This window comes from Elephantulus edwardii, unplaced genomic scaffold, assembly GCF_000299155.1.
Source record: "Elephantulus edwardii isolate Elephantulus edwardi_28Jun2011 unplaced genomic scaffold, EleEdw1.0 scaffold00123, whole genome shotgun sequence".
NCBI classification, from domain to species: Eukaryota; Metazoa; Chordata; class Mammalia; order Macroscelidea; family Macroscelididae; genus Elephantulus; species Elephantulus edwardii.
Genome location: NW_006399873.1, coordinates 3,777,701 through 3,788,773, shown reverse-complemented (window position 1 = coordinate 3,788,773; position 11,073 = coordinate 3,777,701).

The following is an 11,073-nucleotide window of genomic DNA, read 5'->3' as shown; positions in this document are numbered from 1 at the left end:
AAGAGATTGAGATTGTTCACAGCTTCAGTTTGCTCAGCTCCACGGTCAACACTCTTGGCACCAGCAGTCAGAAATCAAAACGCGTATTTCGATGGGAAATTCTGCTGTTAGGGACCTCTCTAAAGTCTAAAAGTTTTATATGTGTACATTATTAAAATACATTGCCAATTAGCCCGTTTAGGTAAGTTTGGGAATTTCTTAGTTAGGGTCTAAGTTTGAAAGCTCATAATAAAACAGGTAGGTAATTTCATGCACAGAAAAAAAGTGTTCACACTTCCAAAAAGGTATTATTGAATAACCATTCATATTCTAATGAAAATAAACTAATGATATTTGCTGAAAGTAAAGAGATAACTCCATACAGAAGAGATTGAAGAGCTGGAGGATATTTTTCATGACTGAGAAAAATAACTAGAAGTACCTTACTTAAATAAGCTGAGTGTAAGTCAGAAATTCCTGTGTTAGTAATTTTCATGACAGAACTTTCTGTGATGGAAACATGCAAGACAAATATTTTCATGGGAAAACTCCATAGAGTTTGCCCATTCGTCTTCCATGGAGCAACTGATGGATTCAGACTGCATTTCTTTGGGATTGCAGCATTGTTTTTTGCCTCCAGGACACCAGAGCTCCCTAAGGGAACACTATACAGTTTACAGTTAAGAAGTGAATACATCAGGATTGTATTCTTTCTCCATACCTTTTTAATCTATATTCGGAACAAATTATTTAAGAAGCTGGACTCTGAAGAAGATGTGGCCTCAAGATTGGAGAAAGAATCATCAACCGCCTGCATTATGCAGATGACACAACCTTGCTTGCTGAAAATGTGGAAGATATGAAATGCTTTCTACAGAAGATTATAGACTACAACCTTGAGTGGGGATTACATCTCAACATCATGAACACCAAGGTCCTCAGTATAGAACCAACAGTCAACATTATCATAGAGTGAGAAAAAAATTGAAAACTCTGACAGTACATTCTTCCTGTTTTTAAAGCATGAAGTGTTCCCTTCTTCCATTTGGACAACAACTTCTTGCTTCAGGTATGGATATCATATGAGCACCATTAAGTGTTATAGATTTCCATTCTTCTCAGTGTTAGCTATAATTTGTTATGATCCATGCATTCAAATGCCTTTGTGTAGTTAATAAAACACAAATAAGCATTTTTCCAGTATTCTCTGAGTTTATCTAGGATCCATTGGACATCAGCAATGATATCCTTGATGCCGCAGGCTCCTTTAAAACCAGTTTGAATTTCTGATAGTTCCCTATCAATGTATTGTTGTAGCCATTTTTAGTGATTTCAACAATTTTTTGCTTGGATGAGATACTAATTATTTTATTAAATAATTTCCATGTTGGAAAGACCTTATATTTTTGTCACAGTCTTCAGTGCAGCTTTAACTTCTTCCTTCAATACCATTATCTCTTTATCAAATGATATTTCCTTAAATATTTCAGTGTTGATCTATTCTTAGTTATGGTAATTCCCCCTATTTTTTCATATTATTTTCTACATTTTATGTTGTTTTGCTCATGAAGTTCATAAATACTGTATTTCACACATATTCTTCATTCATGTTGTATTTCATACAATCAATCCCATGCATTAGGTTTTATAAAATAAATCACTGTTGGACCTTGCCCATCATTACCCAATGTTTTCAGGTCCCTGCCAGATTTTCCCCATTTCCTTCACTCTCTCCCTCCACCTACCAAACTGTGCAACCCTGTGATTTCACCCCTACACATCCTCGCTCCTCTGTTCCCACTCCTTCTCCCTTTGGATCCCCATACATGTTTTATTAGTTATCCTTATACTTTTACAATAATGGTTTTATGTAGTATTTGTCTTTATGAGACTGAGTTATTTTACTTGGCATAATACTCTCCAGTCGGACCCAATTTATGTAGTATTTTTAGAAATCGTTACCCTTTAGTGCTGCATAGTATTCCATTGTGTGAATGTACCATGATTTATCTATCTATTCAGTTGTAGTTGGATATTTGGGCTGGTTTAGTGCTCCCTAGATCATTCAAAATTTTGCTCATAGCGTCTCACAGTATAGAAAATGAGTTTTCAAAGTTTCAATCCTTTTCCAGTTCTTTCGGCTTGAAAATGCAGGTTCTTTTTGTTTTATTCTCATACTCTAGGGATGCATCCTATCTCCATAACCTCTCAATCTATATGTGAACCGGATCACCAGACTATTGGGTTCTATGAGAAGGAATGTGACATTAGAACTGGAGGAAGATTCATTAACAACCTCCATTATGCGGCTGATCTCTTGCTTGCAGAAACTGAGGAGGACCTGAGGCATTTGCTTCAGACATTCAAGGACTACAAGCTTAAGTATAGATTTAAGCTCAGCATCAAAAAAACAAGGACTCTCTCCATTGGGCTAACTGGCAGCATCATGATAGACAATGACGAGATTGAGATTGTTAACAGCTTCAATTTGCTTGACAACACAATCAACACTCTTGGTTCCAGCAACCAGGAAATCAAAAGACGAATTGCATTGGGAAAGTCTGCTGTCAGAGACCTTTTCAGAATACTGAAGAGCAATGATTTCAGTCTCGAAACTAAGGTGTACCTGAGCTGGGCCATGGTCTTCATAATTACTATGCGTCAGAAAGCTGGACAATGACTAGGGATGATAGAAAAAGAAGTGATGCCTTTGAGCTGTGTTGCTAAGAAGAATATTGAATATATCATGGACTGTTTGAGGAACAAAGAGGTTCATCCTGGAGATGGTGAAACCAGAGTGTTCCTTAAATGTGAGGATTCTGAAGCTCCATCCACATACTTTGGGTGTGTCTAAGGAGGGACCAGTCCTTGAAGAGGGTCATCATGCTTGGGAGTGTGGAGGGACAGCACAAAAAAGGAAGACCTCGGAGGAGATGCATTGACTTGGTAACTGGGTAATGGGATAGGTGTGTCAGAGACAATAAGGTTGGCTCAGAATAGAGCAAGATTCAGAGCTGTTGTACATAGGGTCACTATGAGTTGCAAGCAACTCGGTGGCACATAACAACAACAACTAGTTCTTTGCACATTTCATTATATTAATTATATTTATTTGCTTTCTCTTATTAAACTTCCCTTTGAAACTTATGTTCAGTTCTTTTACTTTGATGCCACTTCCCTTTGTTTTGTCTTCTCACCGCTCATAAAATCATCAGTATCCAATTATATTTGTTCTTTCTCCTTTTTCTTTGTAATAACCTTTTACTCTTATTATAGAAGATATCCTTACTGTCATCCCACAACTCATCTGGTCTCTTATCAATGTCTATTTTAAATTTCAGTATAAGTAGTAAAAACAAGACAAGAGACTCAATTTTAGAAGTAGCAAAAGCAGTCATTTTAACTCTACTTCCCAAGTCCCTAAAATTTTACACAATTCTACCATTCCATACGTCTGAAACCATTATAAGGAATTTCATTTCTGAGACTAACTATGAAAAGAACAAATGCCATGTGGTGATAGCCATATTTGACATTTAGCAACTACACAAAGAGGAATTGTTCTGAGCAACAACATCAGCAACACAGAACCAATTCCCAACCTTACAGCTTTACTTGGATCAATGTGAGAGGTCACAAATACATAGAGACATATTGGGAAAACGAAAGTTTATAATCCAGATTAGCATCAGAATACAATCAGGACAACTGAACTCTTGTAGTTGCAAACACCCCAGCATTGAGTCTCATGGGTTTAGGCTAGTGTTATAAAGTTCCTAATCCTTCCAATTATGGCTCTCCACCTACCTACTCGTCTTGGGAATGGGAACAAATATGCACCTCTTCCAAGAAGTTAGGCAGACAGCTGTCCTCCAAATTTCCGGGCATAAACTGATGATTGTAACCAAGCCTGTATCTGCTAATTGAAACAAGTCAATTGTTATCCCATAGATTTCTGGGGCTTTATTTTTTGCCAATGCCTTCATTGCAGCTTCCACTTCATGCTTCATTACCATTGGCTCCTGTTTATATGATACTTACTGAAATTGTTCAGTGTCAATCAGTTCTTTCTGGTATAGTGATTCTGTATATTCCTTCCTTCTTCGTTTGATGCTTTCTGGGTTATTCAATATATTTCCCCATAGCATCTTTCAATATTGAAACTTGAGGTTTAAATTTGTTTTTTCAGTTCTCTTGGCTTAAGAAGTGCGGAGTGAATTCTCCTTTTTTATCTCCAATTCCAACTTTCTACATATTCCATTATAATACATCGCTTTCTTCTCTCCAGCTGCCCTTTGACATCTTCTGTTCAGCTCTTTTACTTCAGATTGTTTTCTCTTTGTTTTGGCTTCTGAATGCTTTGGTGCTATTTTCAGTCTCGTTTGACATTAATTTTGGTTTTTCTCTCTCCTCTATCTTTCCTCTCTTCATGAATCATATCTTGGACCAATAGACAACATCATGTGGATGGAGAAGACATTGAAACTATTAAGAACTTCATCTTACTTGGATCCAAAATTAACATCATTGGTACAAGCAGTCAAGAAATCAGGAGGTGTACTGCAAGGGCGAATTATCTAGTTAGAGACTTCTCCAAATTATTGAGGTATAATGATGTCAGTTTGAAGACTTAGGTGTTTATGATTCAGGTCTTGTTTTCTCTGATCACTTGCTATGCATCTGAGAGTTGGATAATGATTAGGGCCGACAGAAGGAAAAATTGATACCTCTGAGTTGTGGTGTTGGAGAAGAGCAATGAACATACTATGGATGGCAAAAAGAACAGAGAGGGACATGTGCTTGGAAGGGTGGAGGGTCAGCGAAGGAGAGGAAGACCTTCAACCTGGTGGATTAACATAGTGACTGCTACAATGGCTCCAGTGTGTTAGGAAGTATGAGAATGTCACATGATAGGACAGAGCTCAGATTCACTGTTTATATGGCCACTATAACTTATGGTTGACTAGAAGACACCTAACAGCAACAACAACAGAAATCCTCCTAGTCCTCCAACAAACTTAGACAAGACATCGTTAGCTCTGGTTCAATGAGATGGCAATCCCAAATTTTGTTTCATCTCAGATAAGGTCTCTCTTTCTCTAGTGAATCTGCTCTGCTTGTTGCTGTCATAGGCCATACACTGCTGGTTCAAGAGTCCCTGGTTCTGAAAGATACATGGCATTCTCTTGCTTCTTCTCTGATGGTGGTGAGGTTTCTTCAATTCTGCTACAGGATCTGCTCAATTGAGGAGTAAAACTAACCAATCTCCTCGGGATTGGTCAAACTAGTCAATTCTCTTGTGGAAAGGCTAATAGACCCTATTCACATGTTCCCGCCCATCCATAGAGAAAAGTACATCTACGTATAGGGAAGCAAACTACACAGTTATGCAGATGAAAGAACCTTGCTTTCAAAAAGTGAAGATAATTTGAAATACTTGTTATAGAAGATTGAAGACTACAGTCGTCAGTATGAATTATATCTCACTATTAAGAAAGCAACAATCCTCACCACTGGATAGATAGGCAACATCATTATAGATGAAGAAAGCATTGAAGATATCCTAATTTTAATTTTACCTGACTCCCTAGTCAACAGTCATGGTAATAGAAGTCTGATAAAACAAATTTTCTTATTAGGTCCAATTCAGAGGTTTGATGGTAAAGAGTTGGACTGCCAAACCAAAGCTACATGGTTTGAATCCAAAAGTTGTTGCATAGAGGAAAGATTGGAAATCTCCTCTGACAACCTGCTGGGGGCTCCACTATGAGTCTGTGCTGACTCAGTAGTTTTTATCAACTGCAATTAATCCAGCAATTGGCATTTTGTGACAGCCAGCCTACCCTACTTCTCTAACTTTATTTGTGAAGGGTTAATTTTTAAAGCTTATTTTGAAATTTCATTTGAGTTCTGTGTTGGTAGGAAACATGCTACAAATATCATATGTGCAGATGCCACAGACATTTTATTATTATAATTTATTAGTCCCTTCCTTTATGATTGACATTGTTGAAGTAACAAAGAAGAGTGACATTCTAAAAGGATAACAAAAATGATTTCTTTAGCTATTATTATTGTCCTAATAGTTTTTTTCCCCTAATTTTTCTGTGAAATGTGTTGTTATCAATCACAGTAGTCTCAGAGGGAAGGAAAAAAGCTATTAAAGGGTATGTTACCATTTTAAAATTTTAATTCTAGAAGAGATAAAAAATCCACTTTTTTGCATAACACACAAAAATTATTAAGTACTTGAAGTATGTACTTTGATCCAATAACAATACTTTCTAACTTTCCAAAAGACAACAACATTTGTGAGTGTGGTCAGTCTAGCTGTTGAGCTAAAATTACTTCAAGAAGATGCCACTTTCAAGGACATTTGTGGAGGTGGTTATCAGTTATCCTCTCTGCTAACAAGAACCAACATGTTTAGGTTTTAAATATGATCCATCCACATTTATAAGCATGTTAGAATTTCTAACTGTATTTATTGTGTGAATCTGGTGTAAAAGATATAAATTGTTCAATAAGGTTTAAATGACCATGTAGTGAGTGGTAATTATCAGGAAGTAGAGATAATATCATAATTTCATTTAGACAGACTAAATGTAATTAACCAAAAGGAGAAAAGCAGAACTTTATATGAAGACATTTGACTCACTGAAAGATATTGAATTAATGGAGAATATAAAATGACTGATGTCACTTTAATAAAATAAGTGTTGGGAAAATTCCCTAAAATATTATCTGTTATTATCTCAGTTAGTCTAGTGGTTGTTATAACACTTTAGGACAAGGATATAACTGCTAGCTATAGAACTTAAAAGAACACTATGTTCCAGAAGTTTTATGAACAAAAAATTATAAATTAAAGCTTTAAATGAGAAATCTTAAAGCAGAAATGTTAATTGTTTCTTTTAGGTTAGTGTTCACCATTTGGATATTTCTGCATTCTTTATTTTCCCCCAAAGATCCAAAATCTAAATTCTTTAGAAAATAGGTTGATATAGTAAGAAAACAACTGATACCCAAGATATATTTTTATCTTGAAATTAAGCATGAATTGATCAGTTTACTTAAATTACGTATCACATATATTTAACAGAAGGTTGGACTAGATATATTAGAGCTCTATTGGCCTAGTGGCAAGAAGTTGTAAGTAATATGACTTCCTCCAAAGTGTTAGGATGTCCTCTGGTTAACTATTTTAACAATAGGATCCTAAATGTAAGACATGCCTGTTCAGAACTAGAACAGACCTCTTTTGATTTAGAGATATCGCTTCTGTTCTCATTATGTACCATCAAGGCACCTGCAACCCATAGCGAACTCATGTACAGCAGCAGCTCTGAACCCAGCCCAGTCCTGAGCCAGTCTCACTAATTCTGACACACCAACCCCCTCTGCTCCAGTTACTATATCAATCCATCTCATCATAGGTGAGCTTTTCCTTCAAGCATCTGTCGAGAACAGCAAAACCTTTAAAAGTGGACACCACAAACCTCAGGTCACACTTTGCCACAGTTTCTCCACAGCAATGTCAAGGTCTCTCCCAGGGTCTTACCACCAGGGTTTCACTTTCAACAGGCTCTTGCTCCAGTATCCCTCAGGTCTTGCTCTTCTCAAATCTTGCTGCCCCAAGTTCTGCTACTCATTGTGCGAAGCATTGACTCTCTTATAGTCCCACATCTGTTGATGATTTGCAAGACCATGTGTCTGCAGTTAAGGAAGCTGAAGACACCAGGGAACTTAATGGATTTTTTTAAAAGCCAACTTTTAGGCTAACGTTGCAGCCCAGCCTCTGTCTTTTCTTAGCCATAGTTTCTCATTACGTAAATGAGCCAGTGGCTTTACTCCTTATGTCTTAATCCTCCCATTTTAGACAGCCAATTTTTAATTTGCTCAGTCTTATTAAACCAGTACTCTGAGAAAACAAGCATTTTTTTTCTCTCTGAAACATCTTCTATTATAGTTGAATCCACATCTATAAACAAAAGCCCAGTCCAGAGCAAACCATCAGGTCACGACAATCAACTATAGCTCTCAGAATGAAATATCTTCTCTTTGTCTGGTTCAGTTCCAGTCAACCTATCTCCAGCCATCTGTGACTAGGTCCAAATAGGCCCTAGCTGCAAACTCAGGAATTTGTGCTTCTTCCTGTGTTTCAGATTGGCTAGATCCCTTACTTAACCTACACTCAAAAAAACAAAAAAAAAAAATTATTAAGGTTTCTAAGAGAGAGAGGGAGTTATTTCCACATTAGGCAGCAACACTTGAGGGAGGGTGGAGCAAGACCCTGGTGAGAGTAAGACTTTGGTGGCAAGATTCTGCTAATGGTAGTGGAGAGACTATGACATTGCTGAGGCGAAATTGTGGAAAGATGTGACATGAGGCTTCTTGCATTTGCAGTTAAAAGTTTTGCTGCTTTGGCTGTGTTGCTAAACAGAACTGGAACTTCTACTAAACTTGAATTTATATTTGTGAGATATTCTTTGCCTCTCCCACTCTCCAACTTAGTTCCATAATAAACTCCATTCTCGGTGCCACAACTGTGAGTCTGTGAGTGAACAATAAATAAATGAACCTCTTGCTGCTAGTGTGTCTCTAAGAAACACCATGAGCCTAGGCTATGGGATCTTTATCTGCTTTCTGCTTTGGGACAGCAAGGGGCTGTGCTATTCTCACTCCCCCTGACCCTTTAAGGGAGATGATCATGGCTCTGTGCCCCGTGTCCCTTTTTCTGTTCTCTAGACAATGTGTTTTATACTGAGGATAATTCAGGAGAGAGCAAAGTTGATGAATTTTTCATAGAGTAGATATGTGTTCTAGTGATTCATCAACATATAACAACAAAAATTGTGGTTCCATCTGTCCTGTCTGACAAAATTATCTTTTTATATTAAGTGCCATTTTACACATAAGTCTGGTTTCCACTGAATTCTAGAAAACATGCACACTTTCATTACAAAATGTAGTAAAAAGATGCAAATCATGTTGACACAGAATACGGCAATTAAAATTTTAGTACAGGCAATCATGGTTTATGAAAATTTTATTTATGTACAACATATAGTTATGAACTAACCCTTGTAAAATCTATTATGCTAAAATTTGAGGCACATATAATAGTTTGTAATAGCAAACAGGTGCCAATTTTTGATGGACATCAAACATTGTCAATACTGTTATTATCTTAAAGATGTTTTAGTAGATTTGCAATGTTTTTTATGATTACTTTTATGCATTGTGGTAGTTGTGGCTGTTATGTGCTGTCAAGTCATCTGCAGCTCATAGAGACCCTATGTACAACAGCTCTGAAGCCTGTCCTATTGAACCAGTCTCACTGACTCTGATACACCTACCCTCATTGCCCCGGTTTCTCTATTAATCCATTTTATCTGGTGTTTTCCTCTCCTGTGCTGTTTGAGCATGATGTCCTTCTCCAAGGATAAGTTCCCCCAGCCATGTGCCCAAAGTATAAGAGATGGAGATTTACATGTATTTAATAGTATATATTACAGCAACATTAAATTGACTGATGTAAGAATAAAGCATAACAAATTGTGCCAATTGACGTACAAATTTGGCTTAAATAAAAGTTTGGGACAGAGTTCATGGCAATCATGAACTGTCTAGATTATTCTCGTTGCTTCCTAAGAAAATCAGCAGAGCCCCTTTAACAAGGCATAGGATGATAGGTAAATATTATTACTTATTAAGTATGCATTGTATATCTGATTTGTGTTCATAGTCATAAATATAGTGTCATTGTACAGTTTTTGCAGACATTTGTTTGCAGTTATTATTTGACACTACTCATTTATTTGTGTGAAAAGATTCCAGGATGGTGATACTTTATATACAACCTGTTGCAAAAGGAAAATAAGTTCATTTTTATTGTGTTATCTAGATTCATTAGGTAACTATGATAATGACAGTACAACTATTAACATCTGTTATATTGTAAACCTGTCACAGTTTTCTCACAAACTCTTTTATTTAACTTAAATCTAACAACCTCAGACACTGACATTTAAAAATAACTTGTTTCATAGTGATGAAATACCCAATAATTCCTTCCAAGTGAGACTATAAATCTGATGTCAATGTTGGCTAATAAGTTCTAAGTTATCATGTTATTTCCATCTATAAATTCTTCCCACAATTGATGTTTCTATTTGGAATTATTATATTGATTTATTGGCATTTGTTTGATTTTTTTCCTCTGGATCTATCCCCCTATCCTTTTTCCATACTACTCTCTCTGTATCTCTGCTCTTTAACTATAACCTTACCTCTTTCTTGATATATTGAGATTTATTACTCTTGCCATTTTCTGTTTTGGTAATTTAAATAAATCGAATAATGAGAATAATTATTTTTATCAGTTCTAGAAAATTCTAAATTGTCATTATTGCAAATATTGCTCTTATGTTCTTTTTTAATTTTTTGGTTTTGTTTTTATTTTTTTTAGTGGCACTAATAAGAGAGCTCTGGTGGCCTGGTAGTGAGAAAGTGTGATGAAATTCCAAAGGCATGCAGTTCAAATCCAATGTGATTTATTGCCTCTGAAAACACACTGGAGGTTCAGCTATAGGTCAATACCAGTGCAACAATACATAACAACAATAACAATTAGAAAGGTAATATGTTATTCATTGCTTTTGACATTTTTAAATCTATTCATATTATCTATTTTATTATTACTCTTAGAGTTTAGTTATTCCTAAAATGCATTTTCTAGTTTATTTTTTCTTCACATAGCTAATTTTCAGGTACCTGTAGAGAAAGAAAATGAATATTATAGTAGAAGGAGTGCACAAATGAGGGTACACATACAGATATACACAAAATAATACAACAGGAAAGACATAAATATAATTTAAAACAAACAATAAAATTATGATAATGTAATTCATGTAAATATGGAAGGTACAAATAAAATAGAACGTTTTAAAGTATAAAGTTAATTGCAAACAGTCATTGCAAAGACAGAAGAGGAAGTGAAGACCAAAATGGATGTCAGAAGAGACTCTGAAAATTGCACTGGAATGCAGAGAAGCCAAAGCACAAGGAAGAATTCAAGATACTAAAGAG